At 44.0% G+C, this 18,823-nt stretch overlaps 2 pseudogenes across 2 annotated transcripts in view; both read right to left on the minus strand.

Annotated features, from left to right (window-relative positions):
- Nucleotides 1-412: 412 nt before the first annotated feature.
- LOC309655743 (late cornified envelope protein 3A pseudogene) lies at nt 413-1,489 on the minus strand (annotated as a pseudogene). The gene is made up of 2 exons: nt 1,484-1,489; nt 413-786 (listed from the first exon to the last, which is right to left on the minus strand). The product of its transcript is annotated as a late cornified envelope protein 3A pseudogene (transcript).
- A 13,012-nt stretch (nt 1,490-14,501) lies between these two features.
- LOC309667443 (late cornified envelope protein 2A-like) overlaps nt 14,502-18,823 on the minus strand; it is a 345,865-nt pseudogene continuing 341,543 nt past the window's right edge. Inside the window, exon 9 of the transcript XR_014268573.1 lies at nt 14,502-14,650. The product of XR_014268573.1 is annotated as a late cornified envelope protein 2A-like (transcript). The remainder of the gene's footprint in view (nt 14,651-18,823) is intronic.

Genomic DNA, 18,823 nt, shown 5'->3' on the forward strand with positions numbered 1-18,823 from the left:
GCCCAAATGACATAGGACAAAACAGAGTTAGGAGCATTTGTGTCTTTCACGCTCTCACCATCACTCACCCCATTTTAGGCCAGAGTGCCCCTCTGGCCACTGAGGTTCAAGGCCACCGGCAGCAGACGACAGGGTAGAGGAGAACAATGGCAACTCAAGACAAAGATGTTGCTCAAACTCCAGTCTTATTGTTTTACATCAGAGAACACACTGTAAGAAAATACCACAACGAGTGACTTAAGGGCTATCTACTGAGGATGTGAGGGTAGACACAGAGATGGATTCTAAGGCCATGGATGGGGATTCAAGATAGGATTTGAGTTTCTGGACCCCAGGGAGGATGCACTGTCTTTGCAGGTTCAGAGTGTTCTGCTGGACATCTCAGACCCAGAAGCAAGTGAAGGAGGAGAAAGACAAGGTCCTCGGCAGTGTGCTGCAGAGAAAACTGCACTTCTTAGCTCAGGGTCCACTTCAGCAGCAGCAGCCTCCAGAGGACTGACCGCTCCCCCCTCCGCAGCACCCGGAGCCCCCCGAGGCCTGGCTGCAGCAGTCAGGGCTGTGGTGTCTGCAGCAGTGGGACCTGCGGGGCCTGTGGCAGCTCAGGCAGCAGCCCCCAGCCCTGGAGCTTCAGCAATGCCCACAGCTGGGGCCACAGCAGGAAGAGGCTGGAGGTGGGCAGGGGTCTGGGCACTTGGGGGGACACTTGGGGGGACCTTCAGGGGTGGGACACTTTGGGAGGCACTTGGGAGGGGGTTGGCACTGCTGCTGGTTGTGCTGACAGGACGTCTTGGTGGGATTTCAGTAAATCTGAATGACAAAATAGAAACAGATCCAGAAACTTAAGATCCAGAGACATTCCATTTTTCCTTAGTTTGAAATCCTTCCCCAAAGTTGGGGAGGGATATCTAGAATATGCACAGTGACAGAAACCTCTTTGAGACAATGAGTATGACTTCTCCACTTTTGTACCTGTAAGGTCATCCGTGGTTCTTGATTCTTATGTGGTTAATAAATGACTGCTGAACTAAGAAATCAAGCACTGTTTGAAATACTAGAATGGATATCTCATGTCATTTCGAAGACATGTTAAGTCCTTTGCAATTCTAACTACTTGAATCTATCTAGAAATGTTTTGTAGGAATTGGTACAAGAGTTGTCATATCCTGATATATATATAGAGAGAGAGAGAGAGAGTACATATATATGTATATATACATCTGTATAATAAATTTGTGATCTGCAGAGTCAGGGAAAGCTTCCCTTAGAGCAATGGGCTCAGCACCAGCAGCGCACTCATTGCAGTACTGTAGCTGTCCTAGGTCACTTATCACCCCCGTATCTGACCACAGGGACAACACTTCCCAGGTGGTTCCTGCTTGCTTTAGAGTAAACATTAGTCCTGACCCTCTGTCCTTGTCCACCACTTTGTCCCCTTCCTCCACAGTTCACTCTACCTCTGTCCAGAGGCACTCTCCAGTCTCACCTCCATCCTGTTCATCACCCCACCCCCTGGGTTCTAGAAAAGAACTTGCCCTGGTCTGAGGCAGCCATAGACACGTCCCTGAGGAGGCCGAGCAGATGAGGGACCCAAGGATGTGTCCCAACTGCAGGGACACAATTTACATGGGCTCCAGGGCTGGGTTCAGGTGAGCCATGCTTCTGGAAGGAGCAGGATGTGGCTGTTGAACAAGTGAAGCACATGCAGGTTCTTCCTGACATTCCCCCTCCGCTTTGTTCTTTCCACACTGAGCTGGGGGTCCCACTCCCAGCTTAGAGTCAGGGCTTCGGGGGAGCAGTTCTATATGTGGCATTCTGTAAATCATACCCTTTCCCTCGGCTATGGCCCAAGGTTTGGGGAACCCATGGCCTCTAGATAGAGGATTCTAGTGCTGTGGCCCCCAAAATTCTTTTTCTTGAGAAGTCTTGAGTGTCCTTCTTTCCACCCTCTGTCTTGAACTTGCTCTTGTCCCTCCCTGAGAAAGAGTCTTTTTGCCACATGGGGTCTAGACCTACCTTTGCTTTGGGCTCCAGCAGCTTTTAGCAAGGTCTACTAGGTGCCATGAAGTTCTTCTTCCCAATGAGTCCAGTCATGTTTGGTCTGGTAACCCAAGTCCAGTGGTGAACTGGACAGCCAACTAGTGTGCACCTCTTCTTAACTCTGCATTCAATGTCATCATTTTAGTAGCTTGAAATCTGACATGATGGGACTATTTACATCATTGAAATTGGCAACAATTCTCCTCTCTTTTTTCCCAGATATCCCATTGTTAAACTTTACCAACATACCACGTTCCAGGTTTCAGTCCACTCCCGATGGGGTAAACATTGCCCTTACTTTTAATTAGGTCAAGTCCATGAACCTGTGTGTGGGAATAGATTCCCTCAAACAGTGCACCAAAATCTTTTACAGAGCTGCTACTCCAAGAATCCCTCATGTTGGATCTCAAAGGCTAACATGTTTGTAATTGTGCTTGGGTTAGCCTGTGGAGTTGGGGGTATAAAATGGTCTTACGTATGGAGTGTTGACTTTGGTTGATGTTGTGCTTTAATTCTGTCCTGTCTCATGGAATGCACAATGAGAGGTTTGGTAGCCCTGTCTATACTTCTACTGACTTGTAATATTTCTGAGAAGTCTCTCTCCCTCCCATCCCTTCCTCCCACACCATCTCTCTCTCTCCCTCCCTTTTTCTCCTTCAATATGTTTCTCTCTTTCTATGTGCACATGTGCACACACGCATACACACACTCAACATATTCACACATAGAGACATGGGCACACCTACACTGTGGTAACCAATAAGAAAACAAGTGAGTTTTCTTAACATGCAAGAAAATTAGTGTACATAAGGAATTCTTTCCATAATTAAAAAACAAAACCAAAACAAAAAACAGAAAACAAAAAACCAACAACAAAACCAAAGCAAGAAACTGCAGAGAAACAAAACCTTTCCTCCTACCCCAGATCATAGACACCTAGGATGAGAAAATTTAGTGTTGGATGTTCCCACTTATGGAAAGTTCTCTGTGGTATCCAACTCTTTTCATAAGATATACTTATTTATGTACCTCCTCACAAGGCACTTCTAGAAACATCTACTATAGAAAATAGATGTCTAATGATGACAAAGCTGCTGTTGGTGTTGATGATGAATTTGATAACAAGGACGAGGAAAATGACTAAATTTCAAGCTTGCATTCCCTCCCTTCATGAACCAGGAACTAAATGCCTTTGTGGTAAGTTTGGCTACCAACTCAGAATGCATGAGTTGGGATAGGGATGGGAAAAGAGTTTCCTGGCAAGTATCTCTCTAGGAATGTCCTCCTGTTGCCCTATCTCTCTCCACTAATACAATGTCCCAATCTCAAGGCATCCAAAACTCACATGAGCGTCTCATGGAAACAGGGATGAAGTCATGGGCTACAGGAAACAGTTATCATAACAATCTAACCCACATCTGGGCCTTTAATCTGTGACCAACTCTGCCCCAGTCCTGTGAAAAATACTGACAAACAAACTTTAGCCCCTGCGCTCAAAGAGTTCACAGTCAAATTGGAGAGAGAAGCAGAAACACCTGAGAAGTTAGATAGTAATGCTGACCATCAGCACAAAAGAAACAGTAGACGGGGCATGGCTGAAGCCAAATTCAAGAGTCTACACCAGCGTTTCTCAGTAGGCAGCCTTTAAAAATGATGCCAGGACACCACTGATTCTGAATATCTGAGAATAGGGTTCCACATCAATATTTTTAAAAAGATACCCAGTTGATTATAATGTACAGCCAGAGATAAAAGCTGTTGATCACTCTAGACATAGAGGAAGAGATCCTTGTTAGATGAAGAAATTCGTTAAGGCTCATGGGAGAGGCAAGGCAGCCACTGGATAGTGGAGGGTATACAAGAATGAAAGCAATGGTTGTCACACGCTGTTCCTGTAGGAGATCAGCATGAGAGGTGTACAAAGTGTTCTGGTTTTTAAGAAAAGGAACAAGTAGCAGTCTTTTTTTTTCAATTCACAAAAACATTAATGCTCAACAGTCTCTCAATTATATGTTAGATATAGTTTTATTTAAACCTTTGCTATTCAAATAAAGCCTTCACAATTAAGCTTCATAAACAAAATAATTAATGGGAAGGAAAAAATAATAAGAACACCCACTGTGACAACTTGCATACATGTTTGTTCCAGACGTTGCACAATACTGTCCAGTTAGAGACCCTGGGAAAGATGTAGAATGAGGAGGCAGAGTCTTCCAACAGGATGAACTCAGGGGCAACAATGAGATCTCTGATGTGACCTCTGTTGAGGTTTTCGATGGGCCCGATGAGGAAGGGAAACTGAGAAGGTAAAATGTTGGCATAGACCATAACTAACTCATAACTCAGGAATTTTTAGTAAGTTTGCCTCCTTCTATATGCAGTTGGGAGCCGTATCTCTGAGTGGAGGGGTTGAGTTCTCGTCCCAACCTTACCACTACCTTCACTCGTGACTTTGAGTCAGTGACATCACCTCTCCACACCTCAGGTCCTTTAGTTGTGCTCTTTCCAAGCTCAAAGAATCTATCGTTTAAAGGCCTCAACTGTCAGTCAGAAAAATATACACATAACTGTCCCAATAAATTCTGAAAAAGAATTTAATAACATTCAATCTTAGATCTCAATAAAAAGATCTTAGAAAATTTAGAGTAAAAGGAGTATCAATGGGATGATGAAAACAATTTGTTGCAAATGAACAAAAATTGTAATGCACCAATCATCATTCCAAATTAGTTTTGTCCTAAAATTCTTACAAATTAAATAACACAAAATATATGTCAGATACATATGTACATAAGTGTGTGTGTGTATATATATATATAAAGATGATTATAGAGTTAGAAAATAAAAAAATTGATTTGCAAGTGATTAGAACTAGTAAGAAAATTCTCTGAATTGACCACATGCTATATATTAACAAACTCTGAGTTGAATTCATGAGCAGAAATGTCCCTGTATGTAAGAGCCACTAAACATGAAATATTTAGAAATCACCTGAATAAAAATTATTCAGAACCCAGATGAACAAAACTACAAAGTGACCTACAGAAGAGTTGAATTATGAAGAATCATACCATTCTCTTCAAAAGAAACAATAATCTACATAATTAATAAAACCCCAATCACAATTTGTAGCTTTTCTTGGAAACATAAATGACAAAATTATTTGAGTTAGTAACTTTCAAAATCTAATGTGATCAATAAGAAAACACTAAGATCTTAAAGATAAATCGGCATTATTTTTAAAAAAAGAAAATTCAAAAAACAGAAGTCAAAGGAACAATAAATATTTAGGAAAATGGGGCATCCAATTCTTTCTACATCTTTCCTGACATCCAGACTAACTTAGGTCCCAAAGTTTGTTCACCCATAACATGAGTTACTGTAACTGCTTGTTTAATTGTCTGTCTTTCCTAGTAAACTACTGTAATAATCATATTTTTTGTTTCCTATATTTGCAACGTTTTGACATCTTTAGGGACCACTGATGGCTGGGGAGAGACTATCCCTCCCAGAGATAGCTAATTCCACCTTTCCTATTAAACCAACCAATCCCAAGTCTATACCCCACCTCCTTTCTAACTCTCATACACCAAGCCAGTATTTCCCTTCCCCTAAACCATCCCAGGGTCAGGCACCAGGCAACTAGAGATAGCCCCTATTCCCCAAAGCCCTCTGGAATTGTTCAAACTAGCCAGTCCTAAACTGTTTCTCCTGCCCTGTCTTTCCTTTCCCATGGAAAACACAGTAAAGGCTGTGGCCTCTGTTTTCCCATCACTCCTGCTGCTGCCCCCAAAACTCGGCGCACCCCCATGTGGCCCTGTGAGACATGATGTGACTCCTTCTCTTCGGAAATGTAAGTGATAAACATTTCCAATTGCATCAAGCCCTCCATGTTGTCACCTTTGTAAACTAAGACTCAGGCACAGATCAACTAAAAGCTCCATGTTCACAACCAGGGTCTGTGTCATGTTAGGTTCTTAGTAAACATATATTTGTTATTATTTGTGGCCTTTCTTCATAACTTCAATTGTTCCATGAAAATTGTAATATTCATGTTCAAATGAGAGGTTATTCTTTTCATCTTCTTTGCTGCATCATTTGTCTCCTGTGTGTTTTTGCAAGAATGAATTTCAGTGCGCTTTTCCACACCATTTAATGATGTCTTAAGGTTTCTGTGTTTATGTCTTTTTGTTACACGTCTGCAAAGTTGTATTTTCCCGGACCAACTTTTAGCAGGAGGTTCTTGTGGAGGCAGTAGAGGTGGGGAAGGACCTAGCGGGTCCTTTTCCAGGTTCCTCTGCTCAAGGGTTCCCCCTTCTGCTGCTACAGTGAAAGACGGGTAGCCATTTCACCTGGATTCTCAGGACATGATGTGGTTCAGGGGAGGTCTCAAGCCAGCCCTGCGACCCCCATCCACTCCTCAGCTCTGTATCTCCACTGGCCTCTGCCACCAGGGGACCTACCTCTGCATTCCAAGGGGCTCCACTCCCTTTGCTAAGATGCTGCTTCCTGAGATCTGCCACTCCAATCTGCCATGAGTAATTCAGTGTCCCACAGACACCCCCAGTTTTATCTTAGTCCTGTTCATAAGTGTTCCCACTCAGGGTAGAGCTCTCTCCTGGCAGTGAGTATTGGCAGGTTATTCCTGAGACTTGCCATTGCTAAGTGCCTGTGCCCTTGCTATTCTCCATGGCCCCATCCACAGCTGCCCGTGCAGGATGTGTGAGACCCTCACCTTGGCCATACCCACACATCATTCAGAGGCTGCAGGATTTCTCTGTATCCCAGATTCACTGAAGATGTAGTGTGTATGTCTCTGTGTGTATGTATCTATGCATATGTGTCCTGTGCTCCTTTTTGCTTTGTATGACTTCCTGGAGGAAAATTGGTTAAGATTTGAAACTAAGCTTCTCTCATGTTTTACAGGAATAAAAACTGCTGCTTATATAAAATCAGTGAACAGAGCAAGATAAAATATTGCATTCATCTTATAAACAAAGATATATAAAAGTGCAAATAGAGAAAGAACAATAATCCCTAGAGTTAACGGTGGCCATGATTGCTGATTATTTGTATTTTCCAGTCTACATATTTTCCAGGTTTCCACAAAAAACACATTTTCTTTTCATAATAAAACAATATGAACATTTACATTTAAACACACGCACAGACACACACAGAGACACACACACACACACACACACACACACACACGAGGCTTCTGTGACAGGGAAGAGGATGATTTGGAGGGAAATTCCTGCAGGAGCGAGGCCAGTCCGTTGGTCATTTCCCTCATCCAGGTGACCCTCATCCAGGTGACTCTCATCCAGGCGACAGAAGTGAGAGGGCTCCTGGGCTGATAGCCATGTGCTTCCTCTGTCCTTAAAGTTCTTTCTCATCTTCCTGACTCTAAATCCCAATCCTCTACATAAAAATCTCTGTTTTGGGTAGCTTTTCATTGACCCTGCCTTCACCTGGAATGCACTATCCTCCTCCTGATTTCAGCACAGTCCTCCCCATTCCCTCGGCTCCTCTGTGTCCCTCTGATGGTCCCTTTCCAGTCGTCATGTGGGGTCTTTCCTCTCCCACCTCACCTGGGTCACAGTTCCTGAGACTTCCTCCTGCCTGCCCAGGCCAGTGCTTTGGTCTCACTCTCTGACCGTGTGTTTTCTTCCCCATCACGAGCTCCTGCTTCCTTTTTCATTTCATATTTTTGGAACAGTTATCTGCTGAATATTTTATAGCAATGATGGAGAGAAAAGTTTTGAATATCAATTAGTTCACAAATATATATCTAACCCTAAAAATGATCATAGAAGGCATTAATATAGATGGAAGCAAGCTAATTTTTCAACTAGCAATTCACAAAAAACACACAAATATATCCTGTGGGCAACTCACCTAGAGCTAATTTGTAAGCAAAAATTTGGCTTTTAGAAAATTGACATTTAGAAAAAAAGGGAAAAAAAAGAAATGGGCATTGGGTGACTATATTTCTTTTAAAAAATATGAAGGTCCATAGTGAGCTTGAGGGATTTATGATGTTTTGATTTCTCATTACAAAAGCTTTTATTTAGGTCTCTGAAATTTCCTCAGGAGCAGATAGTTTCAGCTCAAAGCTAATGAAAGGTACCATAAAGTATGACAGAGGCTCCCTGCTTCTTCAGGAGGTGGCCTTCTTTCTTAGGTTCCCCATCCCTAATTACCCAGAGAACTGGTTAAAAATGGGATGAAGGAGGAGAAATTACCTACAAGTTCTTCACTGTCCAGCTGAGACATGAAGAAGCTCCGCTGTGAGTGGCAGGACAGGCACAGAGCAGCTCTGGTCCTCTAGGCAGAGGCAGATGGTGGGGAGGCACAAAGCGGTGTGACACTGGGTCCATGGGGAGCCTGACCACAGAGCATGATACTCGGAAGTTGTGCACTGAGCGCCCACTGACAGCAACTCCACCTGGGGCAGGAGACTCTCATCTGCCAGCAGAACATTGCTACTGAGATTCAGTCAGCCTACTGGGACCAAGTCCAAGCTCGCTCTGCTCGCCACACAACAGGCCAATGATTCGGAGACCAGGTGTTGAGGCAAAGAATATGACTTTATTTGGAAATCCGGCAGACTGAGAAGATGGCGGGCTACTGTCTAGATGCCAGTTTCTTTTATAGGGAGGACGAGGTGGTGAGGAAGTGAAGTAAAAGGGCCATCAGTCTTGCAAAACATCTCCTGGAATGGCCAGCCTCCATGAGGAGACGTGTTAGTTTCTTTTTCTTGCAGCCACTCACAGGTGGGCAGGGTTCCCTGAGGCAGGCCATTATGTATGATTATAATAACAAAAGCAACGAAAAGCAAAGGTTAAAGTCAAAGAAACAGATCCAATGTGGAGTCCGACTTAGCTCTTCCCTGTTACCTACCACAGAGTCCAAATCTTTTCCAGATACATCCAGCCTATGGTATTGTCTCTATACATTTTTTTTTTTTTTTTGTAAATGGATGACCACAACAAAAGCAACAATGATTGCAATTACCAAACACGAAACACACTCATACTATATCATAATATTGACATTCAGTCCAGTAATCCTCCACTGTAACAGGTCCTTTACTTTGCAGTGAAAATTGATTTGTATATTTTTTGCCTCTGAGTTCTTGTGGGATTTTTTTTTTTATTCAAACAGAAAGTCACAAAAATTATAATCATCCTCATCAGTTCACTCAATCCCATGTAACTGATTTTTTTTTCATCTTGATCTTTTCTTAGCACTTTTATGAATTCATCAGTTTTCCATTAGAGTTCTATACATTTTTTAATTAGCTCTCATTCTTTCCTTTATCTGCCAAGCTTCTCCTTCCAAGCCCCCAGCCTCTTTCTCCACTGGTGCCTCCCCAGCCCCCCCTCCTCCGGCTCACAGCCGCCCTGCGAGCTCCCACATCACCTTCATCCTGGCTCACTCCTGACTGTCCACTCGTCTGTGAGGAGTTGACACAAATGACAAGACCGGTCTGGGCATGCCCTCAGGGGATGCGGGGATTCCAGGATGAGCCCCTAGGCTCTGACAGGAGCAGGAGGGACCCCTTGCACAACCTATTCATGCCAGGTCCCTGTCGGCACTCCCTTGGCTCCTCGCTGTCTCCACTAAGGAGGCCATGGGGATGGCCGGAGCTCCTCTTGGACCAACATTGTAGTTGAGCTTCAGAAAGTCACCTGCTTCCTCAGGCCAGGGTCCCACAGTGTATTCAGGAGAGGAGATTCCCAGATCCTGGCATCAGGAGCTTTTTGCTCAGGTCCATGTTATGCTAAGAAATCAAAGGTGCCCTGGTCCCTTACTTCGCTCCCGGGGAAATGTCTATCTGCCCCGAGGCCCAGCCACGTCTCTGCTTGCGGTTCCCACAGCTCCCAGGCTGTCCTACCCTCAGTTCCTCCCCAGTCCCTGCTCTGCTCAACCCTGCACCTGGGGCTCTAAGACTCTGCGTCCCTCTTCGGCAGCCCGTGGGAGGCTGCCAGGGCCAGGCGCCCCGTATCCAGCAGCAGTGATGGGGGAAGAAGGGGACAAGGAAACGCCGAGCTCTCCACTTTTGTAGCCGTCCTCCTCCCCACACCGGGCTCGTGGCTGTTTTGGATAATATGGATGTTCTAAAGTTAAGGAAGAGGAGGGAGTGACTACTGGGGGCAACTAGCAGTTTCGATCACAGTATGACTTTGTAGGAAAAAGCGGCTGGACCTCTGGGTATCTAGAAGCAGCGTGTCCTGGGTGTGCGGCATTGTATAGGACAGAATAACACCTGTGATCTTCACCACAGAAAGCGAGGAAACTCATACCTACGATGCCACCTCCATGGGTCCAGACATGAGGAGGTGCCAGTTTCCGGGGGTGAGGTGGAAAAATGGATTTGGCCATCACCTTGGGAGTTTCCAAAGGTGTGGCTCTGAACGGGGTGTGCACTGCATTTGGGGGATGCTGTGAGCGCTCCCTGGGTGGGGGAGGGAAACCCTTGACTTGGCTTTCTCTGTAATTGAGGAAAACTATGAAAATGTCTAAAGGTGGAGCTTTAAGAAAGCTCAGTGAAGGGGCTCACCGACCTGGTGGTAGCCTTTTATTACATCTCTTTTCTTCTTTCTGCCTGAGACCCAGATATCATGGTTGGAGCCCAGCAGCCTGTGCACTGGTGGTGTTGTGAATGGAAGCCAGAGCTAAGGATGGAGAAGGAGCAAAGGAAAAGGGGCCCAGGTCCTTGAGGACATCATGGAACTACCAAGTCACCCTGGGCTAATCCCTGCACATGTTCAGGATGTGAAATAAATTTAATCCTCTTGTTTCTTTAAGCACTGTTATTTCAGCCAAACTCAGTTCAAGTCAAACTGAATTTCTAACACAGACACACAAACAAAAACAAGTTACGATACAAATACAGACGTGCCAGAGCTCATACTGTATACAGATGAAGCAGATAAATAAAGGAGCTTCTCATCACAAAAGGAGCCCAAGAAGCCCCAGGTAACACTGTGGCAGAAAATTCAGCTGCTCTCACTTAAAGAAGGAAGTTTCTGTAAATGGACCTGGGTATCCAACTCCTTTTAGACCTTCCCTGACCTCAGACTAACTTAGATACCTTGTGAAGAGCTTTTATACACCATCCTGATATATAAGTGATATAATTAATATCACTTCTTTCACTGGTCTAAAAACTTCATATTCAATATACAATGCCTACCTCATATGAGGTCTCCAGGGCATATCTGATTAATAGATAAACAATAAAAGAAGGAAAGAGCTTTCTATTGTGATTACAGGAAGAGCATATTTAGAAAGCAAGTTATGCCATTTAGATGTTAACTTATAATAAGTTTGTCTGTGCCACAGCTATTGATGGTGTTGCTGATGGTGATGGTGATGTTGGTGCCAGAAGTGACCTAATGTGAGTCTAGCTCTTGACTAATGGCCTCTTAGCCAAGCCCACTCTTGCCTCCATGGGTGCTGCCATCACCTGGTGGTGGTAAAGGGCATGTTCACAGAAGGTCAGAGCCTTGGCAGTTGTACCCTCTCCTCCTTTCCTTTCCTCATATACCTTAAACAAGATGTCAGTGTTTGTGTGTCTATTCTCTTAATGTTGGATATTTAGACAATAATTGATTTTTCCCTAACAATAAATATTGCTGGCGACCTACTTAATGAGTGTCCTTGTGTGCACATGCAAGTGTTTGACTAGTTAAGATACAAAATTTTAAAATTGTTGAGACAGAGAGTATGTCATTTTTTTTGTTGTAATATTTATGGAAATTTTACCTCCAGTGACCAGATGACAACTGACACTCCCACCATAGTCTATAGTAATATCTCTTTCTCAAACTCAGTTAGTATTTAATAATATAAAACTGTTGTTTTTCATATTTGCTGAATTGAAGGGCAAAAATGATATCAAACTGTTTATTTAACTTGTAGTTCTCCAAATACCTATGATGTTTGGCATCTCATTTTACACTCATTTACTGCATGAATTTCTTCTGTTGTAAAGGGCCTGCCCATCCACCTGTTCAGTCTTCTTTTTTTTTAACATCTTTATTGGAGTATAATTGCTTTACAGTGTTGTGTCAGTTTCTGCTGTATAACAAAGTGAATCAGCTACATGCATACATATATCCCCATATCCCCTCCCTCTTACATCTCCCTCCCACCCTCCTTATCCCACCCATCTAGGTGGTTGCAAAGCACGGAGCTGATCTCTCTGTGCTATGCAGCTGCTTCCCACTAGCTATCTATTTTACATTTGGTAGAGTATATACGTCAGTATTACTCTCTCACTTCATCCCAGCTTACCCTTCCCCCTCCCCGTGTCCTCAAGTCCATTCTCTACATCTGTGTCTTTATTCCTGTCCTGCCCCTAAGTTCATCAGAACCATTTTTTTCTTTAGATTCCACATATATATGTTAAAATACGGTATTTTTTTTTTCTCTTTCTGACTTACTTCATGCCGTATGACAGACTCTAGGTCCAACCACCTCACTACAAATATCTCAATTTCGTTTCTTTTTATGGCTGAGTAATATTCCATTGTATATATGTGCCACATCCCATCGTATATGCATACCACATTTACTTTATCCTTTTATTGGTCAAAGGACATTTAGGTTGTTTTTTGTATCTTGGCTGTTGGGAATAATGCTGCAGTGAACATGGGAGTGCAGATATCTCTTCAAGATCCTCATTTCAATTTTTTTGGTTATATACCCAGAAGTGAGATTGCTGGATCATATGGTAGTTCTTATCTCCATCAAAACTTCAATGGCATTTTTACAGAAATAGAAAAACGTATGTTAGGATGGTTACTACAAAAAAAATTTAAGATAAGTTTTGGGGAGGGTGTAAAAAAACTGGAACCCATACACACTGTCAGTGGGAGTGTAAAATGGTGTACTCACTAGGAAAAGCAGTATGGAGGATCCTGAACAGTTAAAAATAGAACTGCTATGAACATTTTTGTACAGGTTTTTATGTGCACGTGTGTTCTCATTTTCTTGGAGATAAATCCAGGAGTGGAGCTGCAGGATAACATGGTAACCGCGTGGTTCACATTTGGAGGAACTACAAAACTGTCTTCCAGAATGGTTGCATGCACCATTTCATGTCCATGCCAGCAGTGTATCAGGGTTCCAATTTCTTCAAAGCCTTGTGAACCCTTGTTATTTTTATATTTTTTTATTACAGTCATCCAAGTAGGTGTGAAGTGGAATCTCATTCTGGTTTTGATTTGCATTACTTGATAACTAATTACGTTGAACATGTTTTCATGTGCCATTTATATATCTTCTGGGAGAAATGTCTGTTCAGAGCCTTTGTCCATTTGTAATTGGGTTATACGTCCTTTTTATTATTGAGTTGCTGAGGTCTTTACGTATTCTGTATATAATCTCTTGTCAGATTTACAATTTACAAGCACTTCCTCCCATTCCGTGGGCTGTCTGTTCACTTTCTTGAGAGTGTCCTTTGAAGCGTAAAAGCATTACATTTTGATGGTCCAATTTGCCTGAACCTCAGCAGTGAGCCAGGAGGCAGAAACGAGAGTGAGACAGAGGCCCCGACCCCAGTTTCATACCCCGTGACCCTCAGGCCACTCTCTGTCTCTCTTAAGCGTGGACTGAGCCAGGGGGACTGGGCAGGCTCAGACTGCCGGGCCCCTTCAGCCTAGATCATTTAAACATTTATGTAACATTTGTTTAAAAGAGTGGCTGGGGCATGAATGAAGACAAGAATGAGGCAGACACCCTCCCCAAAGGCGGCTGAGTGGCAAGGAGTTACCACTGAGGCTTGTCCCTCCGGGTTCCAATTCTCATGCCAAGCATTTTAAATCAAATGGAAGGAGTTCTGTTAAATACACCTTTCTCCATCTACTTGAATTCCAAATAATTTTCAAATGCTGTTGTCATGGAATGTGGAAAAACTACAATAATTTATGTGCAGCATGGTAGATTAAACTGACTAGGCTGCCCGTGGTTCAAAGTACTCAGACCCGGGGGCCCCCAGGCCCTTCTGCTGAGCTCATGGGAGAACCCAGGGCTCACAGTCCACGATTGCTCAGGGCAATCCCATCGAGAAGCTCTATTATGCAATTGCTCTTCTATGATTACCCTTCTGGAAAATTCTTCTGGCTTAACCCTTTCTCAGACTCCACTCTTAACCAGAGCGTCCTATGTGTGTGTGTTGCAGGGACGCTGAGCTATAAGAGATTTAAGGAGAATGAAAGAATGGACAATGTCCAGGACACTTCATAAGTAGGCAACAGAGACTTATTGTTGTGAGAGGGGAAGGAGGAAGGGAAGATCGGGATCCAGTATAAACCTTGGGTGATCAGAACAGGACACCTCCTATGCCCTATCAACCCCATGAAGAGAGATAGGAGTGGGAGAAGCTTCATTCTAGAGCTCCACTCTTGAGATTTCTCCTACAGATTTCTCTGTGATACCCAAGGTCTGGGTCAGCAGGTGTCCCCAGAGCTTTCACAGCACCTGGTGCCCCCCGAGGGCTCACACTCACAGAAGTCAGGGCTCTGGTGCCGGCGCTGGTGGAAGAGATGGGGCCTGTGATGGCTCAGGCAGCAGTCCCCACTCCCAGAGCAGGAAGAGACTAGAGGGCACTTTGGGGGACACTTTGGGGGACATTTAGGGACAGGGCACTTGGGGATGCACTTGGGAGGGGGCTGGCACCTCTGCTGGTTCTGCTGGCAGGACATCTCCACAGGAGGTCAATCAACCTGCAAGAGGACAATTACATGGTTTTGAAAGGTTAAATCAAGAGCCCTGCTTTCCACCTCCTTTAGCGTCAATCCATGATAAGTACATTCTAGAACACATGGCAAAGCATCGGAAGGAAATAACATAGTCTTTCCTCTAGTTAAAAGTGCATAGATTTAAATCCAGATGTAGTAAACATTTTATTCTCCTTGGCAGCAGGGATTTCTCCGTCCTCACAGTCTTGCCTGCAGTATTCAAGTCTCTGAAGTGCCATGTCTTAACATAAAATAAGCCCCTAATCTCGATCAGGTCGACTAGGCCTTTTATAGCCCAGGGCATCTTCCAGAGTAGCAAAGTGTTAATGACTTCTTAAGCCACAGTCTTTCCCTCTGCTTCTGAATTTTCTTCCTGCTCAGTGTGGCAGGAATTAAAGACATCATCCTCTTTCCTCAGCCTCCCTCCTTCCTCCCCACCCTCTGCCCTGCTTTTCACCTCTCAGCTGTCAACTCCTCCCCTGTCCTGCTCAGAGCCCCTCTGGCTCCACTTCCCACTCACCCTGGTCACAGGCAGGAGCAGAGAATCGTCCCTGGGGAGTCAGAGCTGATGAGATGCTGGAGCCGGGATGTCTTGTATAGGCCCCAGGCTTGGCTCCAGGAAGGGCAGGAGGTCGCTCTTGCACACCCAGGCATGTGCTGGGTCATTCCTGACACTCCCCTGCCTCCTTGTCCCTGTGTCCCAGGAGGCCTTGGGTGCTTCCAGGACCCCCCTCTGGGGCAGGGTCTAAGGGGCTTACCAGCCACAGCCTTCCTCAGCCTGAGTCCCCGAGGAGCTGACTGTGGATCCCCAAAGAGCCAGTGCCTGGGCAAAGACTCAGGAGGTTACTTCTGGGGAAACCAGAGGTCCATAGCACAGCTTCCTTGTGGAAGAGTTTTATCCCACCTTATCCAATCCCTGAGTAAGGGCTTTGAGCCCTGCTTCTACGGCCTGGCTCCTTTCTCTGGGGGATTGATTCGGGGACCACTTCCTTCTTTCCTAGATTACAGTACTCCACACACCCCTCCCTTCCTGGTCAGCCCCTCATTCCTGATGGTCATGTCCCTTGGTAACCCACAGGTCTCTGCCAACAGCATCACTAGAGGACCAAGGTAATTTCCTCAGTTTCCTTTGATGGTGATGACGATTGTGACTACACCCCTTTCCTTAGAAAACAAAACTCTTTTACACAACAGTTCTATTATCCATAAATCGTCTCTCAAATTGAAATCGGGATATCAGGGATCAAAGTACAGCTCTGCTGTTTATGAGCTGGGTGACCTCAAAGATTTCATTTAAACAATAAAAATCCTCAGCTGTAAAATGAGTAGATTTGTACCTTCCTCACAGAATTTTTGGGGTTTAGTACATGAGAAAGCACAAGGAAGATGCTTAAACAATGTCCATCGTAAAAATACTGTATGCCGGATCCAGGCACTTTGTCTAGGTGATATGTGAGAGGGAGAGATGGAAAATATTCAGTTCCTACCCTCAGAAATTTTACGTCAAAATATAGGTAGGTTAATAAAAAATCGCCTGGGAGTGTATGTTACACCTTCAGGGTTCTAAGAGCAGAATTATTTCTAATCCAGAGGGTAATGGGAACAAAATGTTTCATGTAATGGTCTTACTGAATGGCAGGAGAGTAAGGAATATGATATGATTTGGGATTAAATGCATTGGTCCATTAATTACTTAATTCATCACACATGTACTGAGACCTTACTCTATGGCATAAACTTGGAATATAGCTTTGAAAAAGGGAGACAGTCCTTTCCTTAATGTGCATGTTGTCTAGAGGCTGAGAATATGATCTTCAAATTTCTATCACCTAAGAGATGCCCATCTTCAATTTATTCATCTTCTAGTCTCAGATATCGTCCCCTACCCCTGATTAAGAGTGAAAAAATGGATATATAAACATAGCAATTAATCAAAAAGATACTGTTTGATCACCTACAAGGTGTTGAGTGCACATTCTGTGCAAACACTCAAGTGAATAAAGGCAAGTAATGCAGCGTCGTGGCCTCCAGGCACTGACAACCCAGTGAATACTCTGAAGCCCACTGTGAAATGCCACGTGCACGCAAGAGACGAGAATTGGGGCTGGGACTCTCCTGAGTCACGATATCACAATGAGATGGTTGGGATTCCAGATCACCTGACAACAATGCCATTCCAGGTTTCCTCATCCTCACTGACAAAGATGACAGTAACCATGGAGGAAAGAATGAGAAAGGCTGTGCCTTTGTGAATGTGTGTGTGTGTGTGTGTGTGTGTGTGCAGCATGTGTGTGGATGTATTGAAAGGTGAGGCACAAGCACGGAAGTGTGGATGACTGTTGGATAGAAGACTACAAAGCTGAAGGGGCCTCAAAACACCAGGAAGCTTGTCTCAGGGGATAAAATGTCCTTCTGTGTTTTCTTTTGTGATCCAATATGACCAGCCACTGTTGGGGATCAGTCCCGTGGCATTGGATACCAGCACATAGAATTCTAGGTATTCTTGGGTCCAAAGTCATTGTATCATCAGAGTGTGAAGACTGAATGAGGTCTTACTACTTGTTTCTTTCCCTGGATGGTCTAGCAATTGCCCATGGAATATTGATTAGATAAATGGATAAATGAATTAAAGTTATTAAAAGAATGACCTGGGAGTTATTTAGGATACTCCCCTCTAACCACCTCCCCTTTCCCAAGAAAGTCACTGATCTTCAGGTGTATCCCATCAAACGTCACCTAAAGATGCAGATGTTTTGCTGAGTCCTGAAACCTATTCTACCACAAAACCTACTCACCTCCAACACACATTCTTTGTGGCACCACATGTCCTATCCACCAGATATGAGACAATCAGACAACACCTTTCATTCATTCCTCTCCTCTATCTTCCACAAGATAATAGGTTAATTACTTTAGCATTTCTTCCTGTAAAATGCATCTCAGCCCATTTCAACTTCTCCTACCCACTGAAAACAGATAACTCCAGTCCCAAGCCACCAGTTCACAGAGCAAACCTGGAGTTGAGGGTGTGACCTACACTCTCCTAAGAAGGGAAGTGACCTGAGCCTCTGGAGCCATTGCCCAGTGGCTAGAAACTTACTGAAATCACTTCTAACTTCTGGGTACCAGAATCTGGTGGGGCAGCTTGCAGTCTCTTGTGACTTTCCAAGGAGGGGAGACAGGAGATAAGGATGTCCGGAATAACCATGCATGCACCCTTAATGCATAAGTGTTACCTCCTGCCCCTCCTAGAACCAGAATGAACCCTGAAGTGGGTCCCCTGTTTAAGGCATCCCTGGCCCTGGTCCTGTGCCCTCGTCTGTTTTGTCTTCTTAGGAACCTGTTCTTTTCTTCATCTGTCATTAATGTGAATTTTCCACAGGACCCCCGGGAGGGGCTGTGAGTAGAAGGGGTAGGCAAATAGAGAGCCCCACTGAGAGAGTGGATTTAAGAAAGACAAAAGGACAAGGAAGAAACAAGGTCATGAGAAATGGAGACTTTGTGCAGGATGAGAACCAGCCCGGAAGAAAGTATTACATGAAGCCAGAGGATCTGGGAACAGCTGGTCTGAGTCTAGCTTTTGGAGAACAATTTACCCTAAGTTGTTCGAATTTCACATGCCATGTACATATATATATATATATATATATATATATATATAAAAATATGGGATTTCTGAGTTAAACTCTAGAGTACTGGTTAGAAACACAGGCTCTGGAGTCTAATTATTTGGGTTTGAACACTGAGAACCAGGTACTTGTTATGAAAACTTAGGCAAGTTTGGCGCCATCTCAGTTTTCTCACCAGTGAAGTGTGGATAATAACTGTAGGTCCTTAATAGCAGTGTTGTGTAAATTGTGTGAATTAACAGTGTAAATCACTTGTTACTTGTGTAAATTGAGCTACACATCAGTTAGAAGAAGGCATGCCTATAATAAGTACAAATATTGAGAATAGTATAATTACATAGTTCTGAATTGGGTGTGAAGACAGAAACGTGGCTGGGATGTTGGTAGACTAGGGTTGAAACC

The sequence above is a fragment of the Balaenoptera physalus genome, assembly GCF_965194825.1.
Source record: "Balaenoptera physalus genome assembly, chromosome: 1".
Lineage (NCBI taxonomy): Eukaryota > Metazoa > Chordata > Mammalia > Artiodactyla > Balaenopteridae > Balaenoptera > Balaenoptera physalus.